The sequence below is a fragment of the Plectrocnemia conspersa genome, unplaced genomic scaffold (assembly GCF_051122295.1).
Source record: "Plectrocnemia conspersa isolate PC_06_02 unplaced genomic scaffold, ASM5112229v1 ptg000011l, whole genome shotgun sequence".
Taxonomy (NCBI): Eukaryota; Metazoa; Arthropoda; class Insecta; order Trichoptera; family Polycentropodidae; genus Plectrocnemia; species Plectrocnemia conspersa.
This window is the reverse complement of record NW_028277175.1, coordinates 17443262-17470241: the sequence shown is the minus strand read 5'-3', so window position 1 is coordinate 17470241 and position 26980 is coordinate 17443262. Positions and strand designations below refer to the sequence as shown.

Genomic DNA, 26980 nt, shown 5'->3' with positions numbered 1-26980 from the left:
GAAGTTGATGGGCCACACCTTGCGGAGATTCCAACACTATTACCATACAAATGCTAGATTCGAATAGTAAGAAACAGGAAACTTGACCGACCAAACCGCAACATAAGACAGATAATATAGTGACTAAGTTACACAAAACATGAAAAATGGGGTTGTACAGCTTACGCGTGTTTCACTCTATAGACACAAAATATTTATCAACAAAAATAAAATATATCAAAACTATACTATTCCATGAGATTCCTAATTCCAAGTGTATATAGCGCAAACCATACAATACAATCAAACAATACGCGCACGGTTTCAGTACAATTAAATATATTGTGCAACAATTGAGATCGTCACGTAGTTTGCATTTGTTGTCCATAGACTTCAGGCGTCTCCTGAAACCTTTGGACACACCTAAATCTGAATTCCCGATATCGGACTGGACCAGGAAAGGAATGCGAAGAGAGAAGCGGTTAAGTTTTTTTGAAACAGAAGAGCTGCTAGAACATATTACGAACGGCATTTTGGATGGCAATCCCGAATGCACTTGTTATCCTTTCTCTAGGCATTTGGGACGGATACTTTCAATCTTTTGATTAATGGCGGATACTTTAACTTAATCTGAAAAATCATTCTCACGGTGGTGTTCCATTTTAACAAAGAAGAAAATCTTATATTAACCAGTTAAAACCCGTATTTATATAACACATGCCAAAATTGTCATCGGGGTTTATGATTTAACAGCATAATATTTGTATTCTCATGCCTGTAAATTTGTTAGCTAATAGTTTTTTAACCGTTTTTAAACCAGTCGATTGAATCCCTCTATTGGGGTGTTGAATGAAAAGGTGGTTCAATGTTGAATCTGACAATACAAAGCAAAATATTTGTGTTTGGAAAGCTCATTACTGGATATTATTATACATACAGTTTTTCATTTCAAATACCTTACTAGAATTTCTAATCGTGAAAATGCAATAGCGTAAATTGATATTTAGGACTTGCGAGAATGTGAGCACGTTATCCCTACCTGGAGGGAATTATCGCAAACTGTAATCATAGTAAATCTTAATACCGGTATATCTGTACATAAAAAAGCAGGTATTGCAATCCCTCGTACGGATAAACATTTAAAATTACCAAAAAAACGCAATAAAAATATACGACTGTGAACAACGCACACGTACGTCGACCTCTCTCGCACGGCAATGAATCACTTTAAAACTCACGATATATAACGCGCCCAGAAAACGTTTTACTGCTTGGCCGCAGCGAATGCTGGAGTGGAAGATCATAACAAAAATTGTATTACTGCGTCTAAAATGCAATTTAGTATTACTGCAGTACACCATAACGGTTACACAATTGAACGCGACAATGTAAAATTTCGTATCACCGATCGAATTGATTTCGAATTACTCAACTGTAGGCCGCAGCGAAGTTTTTTTCGTTTTACGCAATGGACTTTTCTTCGACGCGCTTTTTTTCCCGGTAGACCGAATCAAAAGGTGTCGAAGCGTTCTGGTTGTAAAAAGGTTACTGAAAGCGCGATTATTCATGCGTCGCTCGGGCCCTTGCTTGACCGACCGTTTTGTTGTCCGATGATAAAATATAAAACGAAACGAAATTCGAACGAAATTTATATTCCGGAGAGCGTTCGAAAACGGTTTGTATGCAACGCGAGCGTGTGCAGCGAGCGTCGGACAAATATTTAGTTTTCCACATATAGCAAATATGCGCGACTTGGACGCTCTCAAACGAGAGTCGCAGCCAAAACAGCTAAAGCATTATGGACGTACGCGGCAAGTATACCATATTATAATTTTAAAACGCCCATCTTGTCAAGCTATGAGTGTACAACTCCTTTTAAAATATCGATAAATCTGTATGTGTCCTATCAGTGTTCGACTTAATCCAAGGCACACTAAATCAGGTTATCTACTTTGGTACTTCAGCAGTAATAATATGCAGTGATTATATTAAAACCGAGTAATTTAAGCGAAATTGCATGTAAACATACGCATCATCGCAAAGCCATAAAAAATAGGCGTTCAATAAAATTTCGACGAATCCAAATACTTAGTATTATTTATTTATTACAAATCAGGCAATCATGAATGCGTCATGATAGCCTTTATACGAAATAGAAAAAAATATAACATGTCATACACACATGAGTTTAAACATAAAAATGTATATTTATGCTAATAAATATTTTTAAATGATTACAGCTTATAAATTGTTGCAACTCCTCATATCTATCGCCGAAAACATTATTGTGTTTAACAAGTTCGTTCAGAAACTTGACGACTCATGTAAAGGGGGCCGCGGTCTTGGCCACCATGGCCAAGAACAAGAGACGCAATCGTGACTCTCTGTAGTTTATTGATTGTCGACACCACCAAAAAGTAGTTCATTGAAAAGACGCTACGCCAAGAATGCAATGATTTGTATTCTAACGCTTCTAGTAAAAAGGTACAATGATACAAATACGGATACGATCCGTACTCTTTATTGTAAAGACATCTAATATTTTTTTTATTAATTCTTTTCAACAACATGGAGTACTTCACTTCGCTGGGATTGCAGACAACGAAGGACGCTACGTATATAATGAGAAACCCTAATAAATTGTTGAAGTGACACGCGCTCCGCATACCGAAACCGAGTATACTAGACGCACTATCGCAAATTTTAGCGGTGTACTTCTATTGCAGTAATAAAGTATTTTCACGAATATACGTACATATATACACTCCAAAAAAAATAATGACTACATATTTTTACTATATTTTTACACGAATTATTTGTTCAATTTGAATGAAAAAATTATATTTCATATTTTCAATTTTGCGCGTTATTGCGTCCGATGTTTGAATATACTGCATCGCATTGCATGAATAATGAAGATTCCATCCGAAATTCAGTAATTTCTGGATCAAAAATTAGTTCCAAAAATCTATTCTATAGTCGAAATGTTATCTTAGAGAAAATGGAAAAACTTTTACTATTGTATTATTTTTCCTTAATTAAATACGTACGTATGTATAATATTTTATTAAAAATATTTTTTAAATTTATTTATTTAGTTTTTATTATTTCCTTTTTTTACTTATTTTAGGGAACCAATCTTTGATTTTTCTATGTATTCTATCACTATTTTAGTGGAACGTATCCACAACGTATCCAGTTCATAAAAATTACAGACATATTGATTGAAATGTCCGTTATTGCATACATAATATCTAACGGGATCAAGCTAAATGTGCAACAGGCTTAAATATGCAACAGTTAATAATTCCAATGTTGTTTCGTGCATTTGCCGATTTTTAGATTTTTTTGTTACGCAGCCAAATAATTGTCAATAGTTTCTCAAAGATGCTGTTTGGAAGACAAATACTCAAAAAATTAGCGCTAAGAGAACCGAAACAAACTATACAAAAACACTCTATTATATTTTATTTTAGTTAAATATAAACGGCATCTAATTTAAATATCGATTACTAAGCTGTGGAACATATGCACTATTTCCCTTTACAACTATATAAAATTCGACCGTTATTTCATAAGCACACATAAACACTTTTAATCTCTATTTTTAAGCACTAATTACACGAGAATTCTCGAGAAATTTTGGCACTTGAAAAAATATATGCAATATACAATATATATTTTTGTAAATAGAAAATCTTTTTACTGATTTCATATACAACAATTTGGGTCATATTATGCATGTAAATTATATTATAAAACATTTATTAAAACATACGAGTACATTATTCATATCATATTTTTGACTAAGATATTTAATGTGTTTTATATTTAATTATTTTTCTTTGTACTTCGAAAAATGTCAACATCTTATCGTATTATTTATTAAGCAGAATTTTTTATCCGCCAAATGCATCCTTGCCTAAGACTTAATAACATAATTATCACAAGTCATCGATCCTTACATTCTTAAATGTTCAAGGAGTCGAAAGGAAATGTTTGCTAATCGTTATTCCTAGAGTCGGTCATAACACTTATATTCTCAAAAATATTTTCAGTGTGTTAATTGGAAATCTATGTCACATTTCGTACTACCTACTCTGAATGAAGCTACAAATTAAGCGGATTAAAACTATATAATACCTGTTTTCAAATTTGCAGCGGTTGTAAACCTATTAAAAAATAACTTTGAATTTTTCTCGTAAAATTCTCGAGAAGATACACTACTAATCCGATTGCATTTAAAAATTTTCATTGCTTAAAGTCTTAATTAAAATTTATTCACATCTCCACATATACATTGATTTTTCTTAGAGACCCACACGTTTACAGAATAAGAAAGCACCTATAAGGGTCGAAATCTGAGAGAGCTTTACGAAATTCAATCACAAGAACGCGACGCGCGTTCCTGACTTTTACGAGTTCACTTTTGAAGGGGAGAACCGGAGAGAGAGCTCGCGTGTGAAAAATACACATTATACATATATATACAATAAGAAGAAAATCCCGGTTTATATCTGACCATAGCCAACGGCAAATACGTAGGAGTGGCAACGGGAGATATGACGAAAATTTATCTAGGTCCACGCGACAGATGCTGGAGGCGCGCACGCACTGCGTGCGGGGTGGGATTTGCATAATGAGGGGGTGGCGTAGCTTAAAACCAACCCCTTTCGAGTCGTCGGAACGCGCCGCAGAAAAGAGCATATTGCAAAAGTCATTCAAAACGCTGTGCACCTTCTGCAAGAACAGGAATTCGCTAAACCAGCAACGCGTGTTGACAAAAGCTTGCAAAAGCGTTCGCAGCGAATATTATATCCGACACCTGAATTCATACACTCGAGAACAAAACCAATATAGACGCGCACGGCCATTAGTATTTTATAATATGTTCTCGTGCATTAAAACTTATGTGCAAGTACCTTTATAATGCATAAACAACTCGACTGCGTCAACGCTTTATGAATAGAAGCGTTGAAGTGTCTGACGCTGGTTTGACTTTGCAAGATAATACAATAATTTTAAGAAAAAGGCAGCGGGAAACTACTACATTGATTTTGGCAGTTCATTGACACTACCTCGAGGGGGTGTCATAGTTTTCGACGTAGCCGCTGTTGCTGTACTCGAGTTCGCCGAGAGAGAGAAGCACATTTGGTGAGCACAATTATGGCCCCCCCGCACTGGAAATATTCAGCAACTGGAACCGATCTCGCTCCCCCGAGCAGACTTAAATCCACCCCGCAGAGAATACTATACTGGATTTGGAACAAATGTTGCCGAAATATTTATAAAGCGTATCGTGTTGCAGCAGAAGGGGTACTGTACTGTTCGCCGGCCGGCGTCTTTTGTATCTACTCCCATATTGGATCGAATACGTGCGATAAGATTAATAGCTTATTTATGCACACACGTGCATATGAGAGACATAAGAACAAAAACCATTGCTAACGTTTTTCAAGATAAAAAAACCAGAGCACATTGGTTTAATTTTGTAGTAGACTGAAATATATGAAAATAATATTTCGTTGTGCATCGCTGCAAGGTAGCTTAGGATCATTTTTGATAATTGGATAGCTATTGAATAATTTTATTTGGATCTGCTTTATACTCCACGATGCACTCCTTGCGAGATCTAACAAGAAAAGAAGTAATATTTGACAAACGTTTCCGTGGCAATTTCGATATCAGTGATAAGCAGCGCCTGTTTTATTTTCTGCAAACGTGTGTATAGATAGTATATTAGTAGCTTATATGGCCGATGAATATAATCAAATCGCTTGAATTTCATTAAATCGCTGAAAGCGCTTCTCTAATATAAATTCAAATCGGATCAGAATCATCAGATACTCATCCATTTAACATGCGCGAATCCAGTGACCCAATAATTGCAAGGGTGCATCGGCCTTTGGGGCAATGCACTCTGCCTCACCCAAATCTTCATCTATTGATTCCAAAATATTTTCTAATATTAATCCGATCATAGACTGCGATATTGCGGTAGGCTCTCGCTCGTTTTCCGGACTTCGTTCGTCGATGTCGCTTTCGCAGCATCCGTCAGTCGGCAAGCTCCTTATCTCCTGCCGTGGTGGCTGACGGCGGCGGTGGCGCTCTCTCACTATTTTATTAATCACATGGGGCCCTCCCGATTGGTCGGGCGGCCGTAATATAAATGAAATGTAGAGAAGGGGACCCCCGTAATGTATTCCTGGGAGAGGGCCCCCGGCCCTGCCCCGGCCCGCCACTCGCCGGCCCCGCCGATCGATACCGGCCCGCGATGCGTTTTACAACCTGACGCCTGGCCGCTCCGAAAATGACGCGACGGGGCACTCTCCCTCTTCCCGGATCACTATTCGGCCACCGTCACTTCTGGAAAGTCTTGGCAACCGATCTTGAGACGCTCAAGATGTACGAATACTCGTTTCAAACATAATTAATATGGTACCAATAATTTACGTAAATTTAATTCGAGCGAAATAGATTCTTAGTAGTGATTGCAATAATACCGGTATTACCGAGAGAGAGAGAGAGAGAGAGGAATATATACCGGTATTGACATTATTATTATTTTAAATAACTGACATATTCTGTTGACTATTTGGGTAAAAATATGTCTCAATGAAGGTAAAAATGTACAAATATATGGTGTTTTAAAATTAACGCAAGATTTGAATTTGCCGTCATTTTTGCAGTAAATGATGGCAGCCCTGAAAAAAAAATTTTACAGCTGAGATTTTAGGGTTAGTAAAAATGGAGCATTACACGAAACAACGTGTTTTCATTATTGAACAATATCTCATAAAAGTTTGGCGGCCGCAATTCGAAAATTTAATACAAAATATGGTCGAAATAGTTTTAAGTTCGTCAACTGCCAAGAGATTAATTGAAAAATTCAGAGAGACTGGATCAGTTGGAGACTTAGCTAAACACACTGGTCGTCCAAAAGCAAGCCGTTCAAATGTCAATATCGAAGCAGAGCGTGAGAGTGTTGGTGAAAATCCCGGAACATCAATTCGGCGCCGTGGACAAGAATTGTAAATTTCAAGAAGCTCTTTACTTTAATACTCACAAAAGATCTGTGTTTACAAAATTCAATTAACACAACAACTGAAGCCTAATGACCATGTACAGCGAAGAGAGTTCGTTGAATGGATTATTGAACATCAACAAGTGGATGCTGATTTTTCGAGCAAAATCATCCTAAGCTTGAAGGTTTCGTTAATCGCCAAAATTGCCGTGTTTGGGGCTCGGAGAACCCACATTTGTTAGTTGAAAAAGTAATGCATCCACAACGTGTCACTGTTTGGTGCGGATTTTGGGCTGGAGGCATCATTGGACCATACTTTTTTGAAAATGAGACTGGTCAAGCAGTGACTGTTACTGGTGCTCGATATCGCGACATGATAACACAGTTCTTTCTGCCGAAACTGGATGATATTGATGTGGCAAATATGTGGTGCCACGTACCATACAGCCCGTGAAACAATTTAATTACTGCATCAGACATTTTCTGGTCACGTTAATTTTGAGACACTCTTTAGTAAAAATAATTTCGTGTATGCAATACATGCTTTTATTTTCACTTCGCCAGCCACCCCTATCATAAAAAGGCACGGTCGTTTCTCTGTTACATAAAAGAATTACTGGGAACTGCTGGGTATCGTTAGGCCTGAGATAAAGCAAATTTATTAATTTTATATTGTAACATACAAAAATAACGTGTTACATTAAAGTTTTTAAAATTGCGCCGAAATATCGACTGGTTGGATTTTTATGCATAGTTGAAGCGCAGACAAACTATGGAGCAATACGCGAGATGCGACGTCTGTCTATACTTCTTCCGCCTTTTTTTACCCCGAGAGATGAGTTGACTTAGAAATATTTTGGACTTGACCTAATGAAAGTTTTTAAAATATAATTAATTTTAGAAAATTAGGTTTGGGTTTGAACAGCAAATGGACGTTTTGCAACTGTAAAATTGAGTTTCATATAGCAGCGTATAATTTCATTGGCGCTTATTAGTGAAATTGTACTTGATATTTACAATTAGACTTCACTAGTGAAAATATACCTTCACCGAAAAATACACATTCACCGTAACATTTATAAATAATGATATGAATGTAAATGTATATATTACTACATATGGAAAAGCTGAAATAATCTAATTTTGCTAGCAATCTATCGGTGAAAATGTATTCCGATATGGAATAACTCTGGTTTAGAATCAGGGACGTCATTACAGCTTTTTCCAGAAAGGGGAGGGGGGGGGGCAAAGTTGGCCAGTCAGTGGTCGTGTTTTTCAGTATTTCGATTTCATAAAAAATTATAGTATTTAATAAAATGATATGCATTTTTCTGACCAAAATTATGAATAGTGACACTCCGGAAACAGTTCAAGGAATTAAAAATAAACTGTCAAAAATGCCTGAGATTAGTATCGAATAAATAGTTGACAATCCAGATAACATTTTACTAATAGAAGATTGGGATAAATAAAACCTGGGCAACGCCGTGGTAATCAGCCAGTTATTTATAAAACACAGCAAGGAAAAGAGTCCTCTTTGAAGTTCACATATTAATCACTGATAAAATTAAGAGTAAAAAATGCTTTTATTAACTTTCTAAGGAACTAACTTATTATAATCACAAATGTCAATCATCAACCATCACAGATTTTCTATCTACACTACATATCCTACTATATATCACACCCTAGAGACTTCTAGCAATCGCGATAGAGAAACATACATTCGAACACGTAACACGTCTGTCGCTTAGTCGATTTTGCAGCTTTCGGCTGAAGCCCAAAGTTTTCACACACATACACGAACACAATGGTCCACAAAGTCCGGTTCGGCAATAATTTGCCCACAAAAGAGCAGCAGCAGCATTCAAAGCGACATTCGCATAAAAGAGATTCAAAAAATTATCCTGATCCGGTCTGAGGAGCAACGGAGTCGAATTCGGGGTATTTATTTATTTGATTCAGGGTTTCATAGATCATTATGGTGTTGAAGGGCATAAAGAAAAACGACTTTAATTTCGACCGCAAGATAACAACAGCCAGAAGACAAAGAAGATGCAGAATTGCATCATCGGAACGGCGCTAGCATAATGACACGTCTTTGTTTCGTTTTACGATAATTTTGAAGCTCGTGAGAGCCCAGCCTTCGAAAATGTCACGTCCGAATTTGAAAATCTGATACGTGTCATTATATGCATTACGGTAAATGCAGTTAATTAAAGAGCCTATATAAACATTTGACAGTAAATTGGTTGAGTAAATTCGAATCTGGTATGTGTCATAATATTATATTACATAAATTATAAATTTAACAGTTAAACGAGCACTCTCACTGAAGCGTCTTTGTAAATTCTGGAAAGCGCATACTGTCAAATCATATATGTATGTGTGTTTTTGACAGAGTTTGTTTAGCAATACACTGCAATTATTATTCCAATACATACAGGCAGAATATTTATACGATACAAAGTATTCACTGCTTTTACAATAAAAAATCTGTTTCGTTCCTTTACGAATACTTTAAATTCACGTTTAATTGAATGAAGTAAAAAAGTGGCAGTTGCTTATCTGAGGCAATCAAACCGCAAGCTGTGTTGCGAAGTCTATGCAAATTTTCTTGTATCATAATGCAATTATTGTAAAGTTCCAGGTTTTGTTTTATCCAATTCACGCCTGAATTGAAAAGAGTAAAAGTATTTTACAATTCTAGTGACATTGTTTAATTGATCAAATTGTTTTTTATATAAACAATTATATATCGATGGTAAAATTCGATTGTGATTTTCCTGTCACATACACACGTGCGAAAATTATAAAAATATTTATCATACGATATAAACACTAGAACAACTAGAGCGATAAATTCACTTTTATCAACGCCAATATTTGATCTAAACCCGTCAATCAGTCAATAGCTGACACAGTCACTATTAACTGAACCAATTTCGCGAACGCGTTTTTGTTCTGCGAATTACAACAAATTAATTTAAAAGTACGTCGCAGTTGACATTGCATTACAAATCAATCGATTTTTTAGTCGATTACGCGACGAACAAAACACAACCACCATGACGCTCGACTTCTTTTATGCCGTTCCAACAATGCAAGAATTAATTTCCTACGCTCAACCAACGACCGTTCTACATAATAATATATTATATTATTGCAGGAAATTAATACAAAACGAGAATTACTGTGTGTCGCAGAACAACATTGACTCGGTCCGATTACGAAATCAAAAGAAAACTCGGAACGGGTCGAAGCCAAATATTCCAACGACGACGACGGGCCAAGATAAATAGACGAACGAGTGGTCCAGGGGCCTGAGAGGATGGACAAACGATGATTCAGATCGGACGAAAAAAAAACATTTTGGGAACCACTCACTAACTTCGTATGCAATATAATATATTAATAAATCATGCATTATGCATCGAGCAAACTATTGGGGTGTATACTGCTGCTATCGAGGAACGCGAAAATTTAAATGTATAATTTGTACGATAGCTGCGAAACGCGGACGATGACCGTGTTCCGTGTATGTATAACCAAAACCTCCAGCATGAGATCATGAATATGTAATCTCAATTGATAAAAGAGTGAATGGTAAATGTTTGTTGATTACGATGGTGAGAAGGAGAAGGAATGGACAGATACCACCAGCAGGTAAACCAAACGTAAATACAGAGAGGTTGTCACATGTGCAACAGACGTCCAAATACAAAAAAATATATCGACGGTTCTCAAGCGCGATCTAGTTCGCGAAATGAACTAATCTTTCTCGAAATAAATATAGTACATGACTTATCGTGTCGATAAACCGGCACATGTAATAAACGAGTAAACAATCGTCAAGTACGCGAATTGTACAATACGTGTAATGACACGTAATTGCGTAACGATGGTGAGAAATTATATAAATGTATATAAATTATCTTATATACAGATGCATTTATTTACCCTTTTAGATTATATGATTTTTACTATCTTGGCTCGAATGAAACACGCGTTCATGGAAACACTGATTGTTGTATCATTTGCTAACAATCCAAATTTACTTTTTGATAGTAAGTCATGGATGTACATATAATATGTATGTTGAAGATAAAATTATATGGAACAAAGACAACGACGAACCTATAATATGGTTCGGCTTTGAAAAAATATAAATTATTACCACAGTGGGGGGAGCAAAATTACGCGACGATTAACGGAAATAAATCTTGGCATAATGATAGGGTTGAGACCTGCGATATTGTTTCCGAAAGCACCGTACTAATTCACGGCAGGTATAAGAGAGAAAATCGACTTGAAAAACTCACCTGCTACTTATTGTTTTATGATAAATTTTCAGTCGAAGATCCATGTAGTACATCCGTAATTTGTATGCCAGAATTAATTGTGACATAATCGGAAAAGACTCGGCAAATAAAAATGTGAACATCGGAAACCACTCGTTTCAGAAGTGGTTCTAGTTGTGGAATCTTATATAGAAAAAGCTCGCGGGACCAAAAATGGTGCAAAAAATATTAGAACAGATGAGATAGTCTGCATAAGTGTTTTCACATGCAAGGCGGTTAGCTACTTCAGTGAGCTTCTCAAGTAGTATACTAGAGTCAAATTGAAGCTAACCTACAACCACAATATTTTTTTTAATTTGTAATATAAATCTAGCCCTAAAACACGATTGGAGTTAGTAATTCCAAAGCTTTTCAACGTACTAAAATAAAGTCGTAAAGCGTAATTAAAATCCATCCTATAGATTACGATGCATGAAAATAATATTGTTGTATGTTATAAAATTAGTCATTATTATATTATTTATACGTTAATAAACAACGAAAAAATATTTAAAAAAAACATATACTATATAAATTCAGCAAATTTATTTTTAAAACCATTAATAAATTATTAATTATTGTTTGTAAAAAAATTAAAACAGCTGGGAAAGCTAAATAAAACACCTTATATTACTATCAATAATAATTATGCAGTTTTGCTTATAATACATTTCCCATTGTAGTACACTGTAAATCAGGTGTAACGCACATTTTTGGAATGCATTGTCGTTAAAAATGATTTATGGTAGAAAGCTCGTAAAATTTACAAGCTGCGCTTCTCGCGCATTCGTTGTTTGCCGTTCAGGTAACAGTCGATAAAATATGACCAGGTGTAAGTAAGGAGAGAAGGATGGACATTTTTAAACGAGTGCTGTAATTTTTTGTTCAGCGCGAGCAAATAATATTCATTTATTCCCTGGTACCAGTAGGACAATATTCAAATGCGATTCGAGCAGAATTCGTCACAAAGGATAATTACGCAATTTTTTACCCCAACTCGCTCGGCAATTCGCCGCGCCCTCGGCGCTGGCCTATTCTCCTAAAAACAAACAAAAACGCTAGGAGCAAAAACCTGGACGAGGAACGCAGCAGCGGTTCCATCGGCTCGGTTGCCGAGCAGTCAAAAGCAGGTAGACGATTTTTTTGTCCGGGCTCTGCCCTGCCTCGAGCCGATGTACTATAATACCACTACGACTACTACAACTATACAACTACCTCTCTCGCAAGCGAGAGAACCCAGCGGTTCGCAATCGATACCCACCGAACACCCCAACTCGATTTCGAAATCTAGAACGGAAGGTCGACAATGAGACCTTGTCAGCGTGGATCGCGGAGCAATAGAAACACGATCGAATTACCCGTTCTCACGACGCCAATGAAAACGCGGAACACAAGGAAAAGTCTCCCGTTTCACCCGGGAGGAGGTCACTCCTTCATATCCTATTTGCAATATCATATTTTGTAGTAATGCGGCTTAGAAAGCGGCGGTAAACCATCACTATCCCAATCATTAGAAAAAGTATAGATGATAAATCTTAGATAAAACTATACAAATCGAACAAAACAAAGCATTTTGAAAGTATGCAACGATTTCTAAGAACAGTAATTGATTATTTGATTTAAAAAAAACATAGCCTCGAGAATAATGTACAAAAATGTCTAAGTAATTTCAAAATGTACAGTTTAGTTTCAGATTAAAATAGTTTTGGAGCCGCTGCGCTAGAAGTAATCAAGTTGCACCTAACCAAGGCGGGTTCTCACAAAAAATCGACCCTACGCAACAAACGCGGCCCTCGGCCGATAAAGAAATGGAAGTAAAAAAGACAACCGAACACCAATTTTGTGCAATGCGGCTGGTCCTATATATACAAAGTATATAGGCATAGAAAGAGAGATAACTCTTTGGCATCGACTCCAGAGGCGAGTCCTCTCGAGACCAAAATTTAGCAAACCAGTGCCAAAAGTTCACGTCCTAAGATCCACATGTAAATTTCAGAGGTCGTCGCCCTGAAGGGTTGATAGGTTGCGTGTCGACTGCCAAGAAACTGCATATCGCATTTATCCATCGATCAAACTTTGCACGCCAATGAACCGAAAAAATCGTGAGAATATCTCGCCGAGAGGTCGATAATCTTATTTTTATGAAAAGGATCGAGAGTAAAACTAATTGCTCCTCCGGGGGGAGCGCTTCGCTCGCTACCGAGGGTTAAAAATTGGGCTAGAAAATTGACGAGTCCGCATTTACATACGATTAGGCACAAAATTGTTTTCGTAGCAAATTACATACTCTCTCGACCGCACGAAAACATCAATAAGAATTTATTTTTACTCGAAAGGGCCCCGATCTTGCGCGATTAAAAAGCAATCTTCCGGCTAAATAGAGATTGCGGAAAGCGCCCCGGACCCAGGGCCGGATCGGATCGGGATTCGATCGGGTGTGTGTGCGTGAAATAAAAAATACCCTTCTGGGCGGACTGCTGACGGCGGACGAGTCATTATTGGGGGTCGAATTATTGAATCAGATCCTTCAACGCTATATCTGGTAATTTACAAAAGACGTACAGAACCACAATAAAACGAAACATTGTTTTATGAAAGCAGAAAAACTATGATCAATATGCATTTGTGCAATGACTTATATTTTGTAGTGCCTGAAGCTTTTTAATATGTCATCGAAAGCATGGTGTTTTCAATGTACTGGAATTTTTATGTCGTTAGCTGCAAATCATATAAAAACGCAAATTATCATTGTTATGAGTAATATACTCGGGTGCAAAATTACGCTAAATAATAATTAACTCTCGATACCGCGTATCATGTGGAGTCTTGCAAGACAGTATGCTCGGACCGTATTCCTCCATTTTATATATGTACTAACGATATTCCTAATTTAAAAAAAATACTGACTACCTAAAATACACTAAAGTGTGACTTTTATAAAAATAATTATAAATATATATTTATTACCAATTCTCGCTAAAAACTTATTTACGTTCGCACTATATTTTTACAAGTTTAAGTCCAATTATTTGTAATCCTGGAAAAAGATAAACAGACTAACTGCAAAATTTTCTCACACGCGAAAACGCGTGAACGGACCGTAATGTGTTAAGATATAAAAATCTTTACAAAATTTGAATAACTACTTTTTTAATGGTAAATTAAAATAAACTAAGATAAAACTGACGCAGACAACCATTGCCTTCACCATTTAAAAGTGAACAAGGAAGCTGTTTTAAATGGAGGGCAAGCGGAAAATAGCTGGATATACATCTGGACTCTAAGCATAAGCATATCGCAGAACTCAGGTCCAAAAAGCATGCTGCCATTGCGGCTCTTAAACCGATATTTAACAGAAGAAGCGTAACAGGAAAAATATTTTTTACTATATAAACAGATAATTACATATGCTTGTCCAGTATAGAGTATCGACAGCAAATCATTTTTTTTAACTCCCAAGTCATTCAAAATATAGCGATACAGATAATAACATGCCTTTTTATAATAATCTTAAAAAAACATTGGCATAATCATATCAAAAAATATTACACGAGAGCATTAACCCAGTAATCTCCAAAATATCAAACTTAAATTTAAGTAGTACACCCATACCTCGATTTACGCGGTCAAGAAAATTTTTTTTTTTAAATATTAGGTCAGTTTGCTCTTGTTTTTTTTTTGAAAATTTAAAATTATTTATAAATTTCCTGTTCAACGGTTAAATAAAAAAACTTGTCTAACTTGGAAGTGAAACGCTGTGGAAACTGCTTTCTTAGTCTTCAAGGATCGTCTCCGTTAGGTGCACGTTCAGCTAGACTCTCGTTTTTTCGAAGTCGGAAGTGAAGTAGTAGAACTGTCAAGTCTTGGCTGAAGTGTGTTCAGTACGACGAGTTCGAGCTTATATGTATACTCTGTGAGAATTAGAGGAAGATCTTTGCTCTTTCGGTTCTCGATAGTCCATCAAATACGATGATGTCTAATCAATGCCTAGTTAAATTATCTTTTGCTTAACCCTTGGTGATATTCAACTAAACAAGGTTTTTAGCGACAATATTTTTAAATTATATTTAAAAAAAATTTCACTATTGAAAAATAATAAGGGTTTACATGACAACTAACAAACTCTTTTGTTTATATTATAAATAATATGAAACAAAATATTAATTTTGCAGCTAGCAGATGATTCAAAAAGTTAAAAAAAATATACATAAAATATACAAGAAATAGCTCTGTTGACAAAAATGCAGCTAATGATTTTTAGCTAACATTTTCGGGAAAATATATTGAAAATTCTAATTTCCCACATAAAATTTTTAATGCGGACTATACTGGAAGGAAATGTCCAGTAGAACATAATTAGCAAAAATGTGTTTTTAAGACGGCTAAAGACAGAGTGGCTTTTCAGTAGTAATGCGTCTGGAGATTTATTGATGCCGTTAAACCTAGAGCAATGAAAGGTATAAATTTTGAAAATATTCCAATCCATTGAATGGCTAATAAAAAAGCTTGGATGACTGCTGCATTATTTACAAATAATTGTACCAGAAGTCGAATGTTACTCGAAGAAAAAATATTTTATTTTAGGATAAAGCACCAAGCCATCCCTAAACTATACAGCATATAAATGTTTTACCACCCAATACAACTTCATTAATTCAACCGTTAGACCAAGGAGTAATTTCAACGTTCAAGGTATACTATATAAAGCGGACATACCAATACATATTAAATAAACTCGATGATAATGAATCACTTAAAAATTGGAAAAACCTTCGATTTTAAATTGTGTAAAGCACCTTGCGTCAGCAATCAACGAAATTAGACCGTCACCTATAAATGCCTGTTGAAAAGCAATATGGCTAGAAGTAGTTAGAATTTAATTCCATCAATGGATGAAGAATTTTATAATATTACAAGCTCAACAACAGCATTGGAGAAGAATTTGAAAATTACGCCAGAAAAATGCTTGCAAATCGATAGTTTTTTACCACGCATACTCTAATTGATAATACGCATCCGCAGAGACGTCGTACAGTGCTCATAGTAATATTTAAAAATATTTATTTAATTAAATTAATATTCATGGCAAGCATGAATCCGAGAAAGGCCTGTTCCAGAAACTGTTATGGGCCGAACTACGATTGTCGCGACTGTTTTAAAAACTTTTATTTTCATGCGCTTTACGTAAAATGTCATTATTCTAGTACATTTTTGTCATCTTTTTTGAAAGTCTTTGAATAAAATTGTAATTTATATTTAAAACTTGCAGACTGTGAGTCTGAAAATATCAATCTACTGATTTTTTTAGCTTCCAAATGAAAATCCTGTCCTGGTTTAGTATTATATAGTTTTGATCTAAATGCAAAACGCATATTCAGCCTCCGGATAGTTACTAACTTTTGAACTGAAAATATTTTTATATGAAACGGCCGGCTGTTATCTATATTTTATTTAAAAAAACTGATGGCATGTTTAGATAGCAGCTCATCTCGTAGGCGAACTTCTTGCATACATACGAGAAGCGAAAATACCCTCAGGGGTGGTCCGCCGCGTCATTATTAGGGTCGAATTACGGCCGCGGAAGGGCGGAATCGATAAGGAGCAGAGAAGAGAAGAAGGCCGAGAGAGAGACGCAGCAGGAGAGAGAGAACGCGCGGAAAAATCATTCGGTATGCCAGTTTGTTTTTTATGGATTCGTTTGATGCGAGGAGAGGCGGCGGGCGAAAAAGTTTAAAATATTCACACAGAGTTCGGTGGAAAAGTTGGCGAGGTAGGAGCGCGAGCGGCGGGGCTCGTGCCCCTACGGAGGGCCGCGGATTGATCCGGGCGGCTTGCGCAGTGGCCGAGCGCGCACGGGCGCATTCATTGATGCCGTGGACGATTAATCATCGGCGAAAACGGCGGAAAATCACGAACCACCGAACGCGGAGAGGGGAGGAGCTGAGGCGCGCGAAAAGGCGCCGCCGCCGAAGGTGCAGTGCGGACGTCCGCTGGAAAACGGATCGAAAGCCCGATTACCGGCTAAACCGTGCAAACGTACCCTTATTTATGTACGGCGTGTCTGCGAACAGAGACGCAAGGTGCAACTCAAATTGGGCTCTTATAGATTTTTTGCTATATTTATGGTATAATTTGAGCCCTCGGAGAAAATTCATGGAATTGTTTCAGCACCCAAGAAACAAGGAAGATGCGGCTTAAAATACTAATATAATACGGGCAGTATGAATCAAGCATAAATGCATCCCCATTAATCTGCGCTTTAATCGGTCCTCTTACATAAGATTTCGACCGGAGCTTAAATTAGCAGCCGAGTGATCCAATATTAGGCTCTCTTACATGACCAAAGTGCCCCATTTTCAACCGAATTACCTTGGTTCGATAATAATTTGTTACGCATTGTATGGTTTCTTACACGTTTCCTCACGAAATTCTCACCATCCACATATAGTACGTATGTATGCTTAATGATGTGCTTCTGTATGTCAATTTAATATTTATTATTATTAATCTTTCGTTTGTACCATGACAATGCGTTACAACGAGGTAAAAACAATCAACAGTCACTAAATAGTGAGACACCAGAATGAGATCAAAATCTCTAAATCAGTGGCTATTTTATTTATTATAAACTATTAATACAGCATACAATCAATATACACTCGAGTATCTTTTGTACGGTTTTGAAGCATTTTGTCTGTTTAAATCGTGTTGCATTTCATATCTCTCAAATAAGACCACAAACTTAAATTCTTGCTGAAAAACAATTTGGCCAAAATTTGCAGTCAATGAAACCAATCAAACATCGACATCATCAGCTGAAATATTTTTTTAGCATATGAAGGTTTTGATATATTTACCCAAAATGATGTCGACGAATTACGTGAGGCAATGATATTATTAGTATAACTCTAGATTTTGTCGAATAACCATTAAACGAAAATAAATTGGAAGAAGATGAAATTCCAGTCCCCTTACTCCAAATATACTTCGAGAAGGCTTAAACTTTACAAACCATTTTCTTTAAAAATATTATTCTGAATGAGCCTTCAAGTTTCATCAACACTACATTAGAATTGTATATCTGGATATCACGAATTGTACAAAAAAATAGCAAAGTTTAATCACTGATTATATTGTCAAAGTGGAAAAATCAATACGTGAAATTTGAGGCTATAGATCTGATGTGATTCGAACTAATTCGTAAATTATGCCGAATAATGTCATATAACGACGATAATTCTAAAGAAAAAAATGATTTATTTTTCTGAAATTTAAGAAACATTTTTGGTATATTTTAACTTATTGATTTGGTTTAATGCGGTTTTAGAAAATTAAGGAACGCGTTTTTTTATTGTTATACGTGTGTCAGGTATTTTTATGCGTTTTACAATGGAACGTATCTACTGCATAAAAAATAACCCGAGTATATGTCACTATGAACGACCTAGCTTGAGTTTATTTTAATTATTCATAAGCTAGATTAGGAAAATATGAAAACCTAATCTGTGAAGATCGATCAGAATTATTTAATAATCACTAATTCCGATCTCTAAGCGCGATAGAAATTGAAAAACACTACGGTACATCTACATATAGTTCTATCAGGTGTTAATCGCTTAAATTTATTTATTAATTAAAATTATTATAATAATGTTTTATATTTTTTTTAAATTAATAAGTGTTTCACTACTTATTAATTGAGTTCACCCAGTTGCAACGCATTGGACTTAAGCCTGTTACCCTTGGACTCTTACAGAGATTTTATTATGTATGTTACTTTTTAATTATGTCCATTCAACTATTGTTAAATTTAAAAATATGAATAGTTTTCTGTTGGATTTATATAAAAATCATTTACTACATAAGTTATATTTTTATAAATCTAACTGTAATTTTTTACAGAATTCTGAATGGCAGAGTTAATCGTACATTTTTAAAAGACACAAATATTTATTTATGTATTTATTAAAAGATCTTATAAGTTACACCCAATGCGTCACAACGATCTAAAACAAACGTAACATGAAGAGATGAAACAAATTTAAATCACAACAAAAACAGTGGCAAACTTGAGAATAGAAGAATTGTTCAGTAGTTTGAAGAAAAGATTGGCAATACACACCTTTCTAAAAGAACACAGCGAATCATAACCCAAAGCTCTTAATAAAAAGTCGCTGGGATAGAGGAAAATATAGAAACCTAACTCCCTCATATAAAGATATCTCATAACTTTTTTAGTTCTAGTAGAGGTTCCAAATTAAAAATCCTATTTCTACTATAGACTCCAATACAAAAAATTTTAAACACCGTTTTTTGTTGACTATATTCGACAGTTTTTGAACAATTCAAATACTTGTTCGTGAAATATTTTAAAAAAATCATAAAATCACTAAAAATCGACCAACTACAAAAACACAGTATTTACGTATTACAACAAAGCAGGTAGTAATTTTTGACTATTTTTGTTGTAATACGCAAAAATTTTTTTGCGAAATTTATATTTATTTATTTTTAAATATAAAAAAAACATTTTGTAATTGCCGAAATTTTAGAAATTACTCATATTACCGAGTTAATTTTAGGCAGCTATGGACTTCCTCAATGGCTGGTATTGATTTTCTTATAATGTTTAATTTCAAATCTGTCAAATATTTTTTAGTATGAAACACTCAATGCTCTATTATTATTTTAATTAAAATAAATAGTCTTGATATACTTTATTTTTTTCTTCATATTTTAAATAACTTTAGGAATATATCAGAGAATTATATCATTTTCTATTAGATATTCGAATAGCCATGAATTTGGAAACACTAATTGCTACGGACTTGAGTGTAATAAAGAAAATTATCAAAGTGAAATGCGATTCTTATAACAAAGCCGAGCATCTCATCTCACAAATGTCATTGAAATGTAGAAGGAATTTTATTATACAATATTTGAATCAAATAAAACTTAGTTTCATTATCACGATAGGACATCGAATGCATGAATTATTTTATTTTTGCAAATGACGATTAGATAATTATAAATGTGTAAAATAACTTTTTCTGTGATTTTAATCTAATACTGAATAAAATAATTATATGAGATATTTTTTATATTTTTACCCTTTGAAGAGATATTTTATGTTATCTTTAAGTCGACTGACGTAATGCTATCGACTAACTGATTTATGGATCGGATCTGCAGCAAAAAGGGTGTAAGTATTATAAAAATAAATAAAACCAGCACACGTAAATAACAAACAAACAAATACGATTCCAAGAAAAACCCAAATAAGTCGAGCATGTACGTGTAGTTATTGCATACATACATATACGAAGAAAAAGGACAAACAAACCGCCATTAGATAGGTTTTTCTGGCGAAACCTCAGCCGGTCCTAATACAACGCAATTTATCATCGCTGAATATTAACGTTGACCTTTCGCCCTCGACAACTCTACCGCCTTATTAAAAATATATCTTTTACATAAATAAGCGTAAATTCTAAAAAAATAACCCACTAGAATTAATCCAACCCTTTTGCCTTAAACGAATCGATCGCATCCATTGCGGTGTGTACCTTTGTTAAAATCGATATTGTATGCATACCACTCGGTGTTCGGATTTCCATTTTGTTAACCTCTAAATGCAGAATTCCATCCACCTGTTGATTTAGTTTTGTGTATATGTGTGTTTGTGCGACACGGGGAATAACCTGAAAACAGCTGCGATTCGAAGCTCTCGAATATTTTCCGGGAAAAGCGCTTCATTCGTACCTACGTGTACCTATATAGTACACAGTAGATATAATACGAACGTAAAACCGACCAAGGTTGAGAGCATCCGGATGTATAATACATAAACGATTCCACAATACATATAGAAACTGTTTTTCATTCATGAAATTTGCGGCTGATTTCAGTATACGTGTTTTTTTCTTGTCTTGAAAAATCAAATCGCATCTGAGCGTTCGTCATATTTTTAATTTATACCAGTCGGTAAAAGTCGCGCATCACAATAACACCTGAAATTGTTACGTTAAACGATTTCACCGACGATGTTATCAGCGTTGGATTTGCGAAATTTATATAACGTTTTTACTTTCTTCCGCCACCAACGTTGAATCATATCATTGAATCATAAATTATTACGTTACATTTTGTTCCATCAGAAGCTTTTATTTTTATAAACGGTACTACGCTGTTAAATGATCAACAAATCTATCCTACAGGAATTGAAAATGTTTGGACATACAAAGTCAAAGTTTGGTAAAAAAAATTATCGCAATCATCTGAATCAAGAATAAAATAATTCGTTTTATTGTACGTACAAAAATGGTACGGTATAAATAAATAAGATTAGAAGTACACCCTTCTCACATAACATCTTAATATCTGTATGAACTATTGCTTAGTAATTAAGACTTCATATAACAAACGACACTCGTACGTTACACTGACTCGACTCAAATACAATCGCCTTTTTGTCACCTGGCAGATATTGTAGACACACATACACGCGATGAATAGGATTGCGTGTATTTTTCGCATGCCCTTTGCTCTATGTAAAATATTTTTTCGTGCCAGCATTCATTAGCTCATCAAGCACGAACGTATATACATTATAATATTATGATATACACTCATACTTTTTTTTTAAATAAATCTTCCTTCACGAATCATTCGAATCGATCGTGCATGAATAACATTATTATATATACCTCGCATACATTTGTAATATAATGTAAAGCTTTTGTGTGAATACTTGGGTATGAAACGGACACAAACGTATGCCTGTTTACACAGAGTGAAAATTAAACAAAGGGTCAAATCGACAAGACAGGGCTATGGAATAATTTCACCGTTTACACACAACAGTCGTGTGTATGCATGATGTAACGTACCCTATATACCTGGACTAATTATTATTTTAACCGTGTTTATTCTCTTATGTAATATTGTATTACAATTGTAATAATAGTGAAATTCTTTATTGTATGAGTATATGAAAATTAACCGCCTTCGAGGTAAAATCGATGCACACAAGTCAGTTGCTTTATGTATGAAAATATCTCCGTTAAAATTAATACGAAGTCGTCGGATTTGCGTAGAGAAAAAAAAATATTTAAGGAAATGGGGAAATTATTCTACTGAAAATAAATTAAAATATCGCATCGTTCTAGCTAAAAAAATGTAAATTCTATTTAAAAATGATGTAATTGACATTGGAATCAAGTATTTATAGTGCTTTTCTTAATACAATAACATTAGATATTATATAATATGATAATGGCAAATATTATATTTCATTATTAAATTAAAGATTATAATGATATAAGCTATACGGTATAACTAAATACGAAGCGTATAATTAACTCTTCCGTATTGTATGTTGTTAAAAAATAACTACATAAACCACGCATCGGATGAGTAGTGTTTTGCATTTTTAACTTCCTCATACATACATATATAACGCATATATTGTTGTTTAAATGCAAATAAAACATATTCAGAAAAATAATTATTTCTTGAAAAAATTCTCACTGTCCTCAATTTTAATGAGAATTGGTGATGAACACGAAAGGTAAGCGCTCCATACCGTTTAATTATACTTTTCCATTAGGGTTCCGATGTCATAGAAAAGTGGTTATCTTGTTGACGCAAGGACGTATGGCCAAAAACGAAATGAAAAGTAAACAGCGGGCTTGTTTATTTGAAAAACACGCACGGAGGCAGCTCTGAGAAGGCGTCGGCTTTTCCGGATACGGAGAAGTTCCCGCATCGAAACTAGCCTAGTTTTTGTGTTGTACAGCGTTCCTTCCTATCTCTGATGGTGGAATATCAAACAATTTTATCTCGTTACTGTTTATTCGTCACGATAGCCCCGGCGCTCTTGTTTGTCGAACCTAAATAAAACACTGAACCGAGTTGTACCAAGGGGGCCCCGGCCTTTGGTGGTGCGGGTGCCAAATCGGCGTAAAATCGATTATGCGCGTGTAGGTAAGCAAGTGCGTACTATTGCGTGTTTAATCGAAGAAAAGCAAGAAAATATTGAAGAAATGCATATTCATTTTATCCTTAATCATTTTGTAAATGGGGTACGGTAAGATAAGTACGATTTTTTAATAAAAATAAAGTCCGGATTATGCTTAAAAAAATATATTACCATAATAAATTATTTTAGACTTAAATTATATTACCAGCTATTAAGAAAATTCAATATCACCTACTAAAAAAGAGCACAGCTGCACGATATTAGCTTGAAAATATGAGTATTTTATGAAATTTCGACTATTACAATTTTTTTTTTGTTAATTTCTTTGTCGGCTATTAATTGTTATAATAACTACCTGCGTTGTTTAATATGTTTTTAAAACTGAACAATATTGATACCATTAGAAAATATTTTTTTTCAAAGTATTCCACTATAAGGAACAAATACTTTGACAAATATTAAAAAAACGGGCGAATATACACGGTATTAGAAACTTTATATTGAAGTCTCCACCTGTATTGTTATAAGAATAATCGGTTATGAACTCTCCGCTCCGTCACATTGCTGGTTTGGTCCTAATACGTTTTAAAATTTAAACAGATTAGGTGCGAACGAGCCGCAAACGAGCTAGCGTTAGTCAGAAAATGAATACCCCATGAATAACTCCCTGCAACGAGTCTACTAAAAAGGAAGATTATATAAATCAGCAACAAGATTTACCTTGCATAAATAGTTTAAATGTTCAGATCAACGCTCGCTCGTGTTGGCCGCTTTCGCAGCTGTTAGGGCCAAACCAGCGATGTGACGCAACGAAAAGTTCATAACCATTAATTTTTAAGTGTAGCGCCGACATTCTAAACAAGTACCGAATAATCATATCAAGTTCAAAATTTTATTTTACCAAAAATAGTATCAAATAGTGGCGATGAGAGATAGGACCAGGCAATAAAGAGTTCGATATTAGATCGCATTTTAAAATATTTTAATGGTTATAGGAAATATTTTAATTGTGAAACACCGTTTCTTTTAACAGAGTCACTTTGAGGTTTATCCATTTCATCATTATTCATAAGTGAAAGAGATGACAACTTTGGATTTACGACGACCAATTTGCTCTAAGGTATAATACAAGACACGTTAGTTATACTTATCATTACTCCTTTTTATATTTTAAACAAATTTAGAGAAATTAGAAATGTTACTATATTTTTTGTGTTGAAATAGTGAGTTATAAGCTATCAAAATCAATAATTTATCAATCGTTATCATTTACGTATGTATAGCGATAAGAATTTGAAGACGTCCGTGCGCTGCGAATGTCGGAAAAACAATGAAGTAGTTGGAACGTATATGACAACTTTGTTCGGCGCAAGCGGATCAATGAAATACCGATGTGAAATACGAGATAAGCCTTAAAGTGACTCTGTTAAGTGAAACGAAGTATAGTTGCAATGTGATCCAAATTGTTTAAATTTGAGCGATAGTGATAAAGAAGGCTTGTATAATATAATATAATGTTTTATTTTAAACCCTAAGTATTTCCAAAACAGTATTATCCGTTATATGGAAATCTAATCGAAGATCATGAAGGATGAAGACTGGTTTCGACATAATTTTATGCAAGAGGTAGAAAAATATTACATATGTATATAATAACCTACCATTTAATGTTATTGATAGTTGATAATGCACTAGAACAGCAAATCATTAACGCAACTCTGGAAAGAGTATAACATTTATTAAGCTGTTGTAACAAAATATATATGATGAGTAACGTATGGAATAAGTTCACACCAAAGTTAAAGATGTAACCCAAGGGTTTCAGAAGAGCAAACAGCAAGAAAATGTATACATAAATCCTTTTAGTTAATTTGGAATAATTAACTAAAATGACTATTTCAGTAAATTTGTCTCACATTTGCATTGGATGGATCAGTTACCTAAATTAAGACTAGACGTTTTCCTCGTTGAACAAAAAATTTCGAAATGACCTTCTTTTTGAGCTCCCGTAGCAATTTTTCCTTCTTTGTCCTCAAAAAAAATCTTAAATGGTCTTCGAACAAAAATTTCCGAAATGACCTTTTTTTAGGAGCACCTTAAACAAAAAAGTATCCTTTGATATTTTCAAAATCTAGTCACTATCTAAATTCACCCCTCGATCATCCCATGCAGACATCAAAATATCGATTTACTCAATGAAATATTTAAATGTGCATCGTGCAAAAGCCAGATTGCTAAATTACATTTTGACACGCGAAAATATTCAACGTAATTTCATGCAGCACGACATTGCTTCAATTTAAGAGCGTGATGTTTGAAACATTTCACAGGGCAGAAAAAGGGAGAGAAAGAGATTCGGCGAGGGTGCGTTCGTTGGCACCTTTACAATTGCACTTCAGCGGACGTGGGGTAGAATCCGCCTCCGGTTCGATCTCGTACGTACGTGGTTATCGTTGAATTGAAAAATATGAAATGGACGAAGATATGAGACAATCAACGTCATTTATAAAAATAAAATATACGTGAGTATGTAAACATTAAGCATCAGAAACGATCAATTTTAGTTTGATATCTACTAATGTTTAAATATGCACGCTCGTGATAAAAATGTTTAATACGACCTTTGGTAGATATTTTTAGTAAGACTCAAATTCCACAATAAATCACCATTATTGTTGCCAAAGCAATTATAAATTATTAAAAAAATAAATATGCAACAATTATTATTTATGCGATTGTTATTCATGTTGAGGACAATTTAAATGAGTAATATAAAAAATAATTGTTATGAACAACTCTCCGATTTTTTTTCGAATAAAAAAATTCGTTTTATGGAACAAAGTATTAATTTAAATACATTTATCTCTCAAAATAAAATAATAATCTAATACATAGCACCCATGCATGTTTTCTGTAAATGCTGTAGTAAGTAATATTATAATAACATAAAAATGTAACAAAACAGCGAGATTTTATAATCTAGGGAAAATCATTAGTTACTTTTTACGAATAATCGATTGTTTTATTTCATTTCCATTTATTATGAATCACTGTAAGTATTGTAGTATAAATGCAGATACGTAATTTAAACACAAGACGATTATTATTCACAAACGATAGTTTCAATCTTACTAAAGTTAAATAATGAAGAAATATTATTATTGGAAAAATAGTTTTCAGTGTTGTAATGTGTATTTTAGATAAAGTGCAATACAACAATGGAAATATATTTTGGGTGCGATTTAACAGAAAATTATTTTAAGAGATATGTGCATTTAAATAAATGCTTTGTTCCATAAAACGAATTGTTTGTGCATTTATGTTCAGAAAAGGATTCGTTACAGTTATTCATGGGGTGTTCACTTTTCTGACCAATGCTCGTTCGCACCTAATCTACAATTCATTTAATGGAACAATTATTTTATATATTGCTCATTTAAATTGTTCTCTAATACTTTTAATCTTATTTTGTCCATAAAAATAAGATGAAATGATTTTTTTTATATGGTATCAAAATACTGATACTATACAAAAAATATATTTTTTCAAAAAGTTAATCAAAAATATAAATGGTGTCAAAATCATTACAGAGCCAGAGTTAAAACAATGACATTTATTTATTTAATGTAAATGTTCCGCTGCATAATACGTTACAAC

The 26980-nt window shown here is 34.4% G+C and overlaps 1 protein-coding gene and 2 long non-coding RNA genes across 3 annotated transcripts in view; 2 read left to right on the top strand and 1 right to left on the bottom strand.

The window, feature by feature from the left end:
* LOC148229762 (uncharacterized) overlaps nucleotides 1-18880 on the top strand; it is a 63011-nt gene extending 44131 nt beyond the window's left edge. Inside the window, exon 2 of the long non-coding RNA XR_015811427.1 lies at nucleotides 14605-18880. This is a non-coding gene — a long non-coding RNA (uncharacterized LOC148229762). The remainder of the gene's footprint in view (nucleotides 1-14604) is intronic.
* The window catches only part of LOC148229760 (zinc finger SWIM domain-containing protein 4-like), a 93572-nt gene that overhangs the window by 65929 nt on the left and 663 nt on the right, over nucleotides 1-26980 (bottom strand). The window lies entirely within an intron of this gene.
* LOC148229761 (uncharacterized) lies at nucleotides 23599-25695 on the top strand. The gene is made up of 2 exons (XR_015811428.1): nucleotides 23599-24357; nucleotides 24765-25695. It is a non-coding gene; the product is annotated as an uncharacterized LOC148229761 (long non-coding RNA).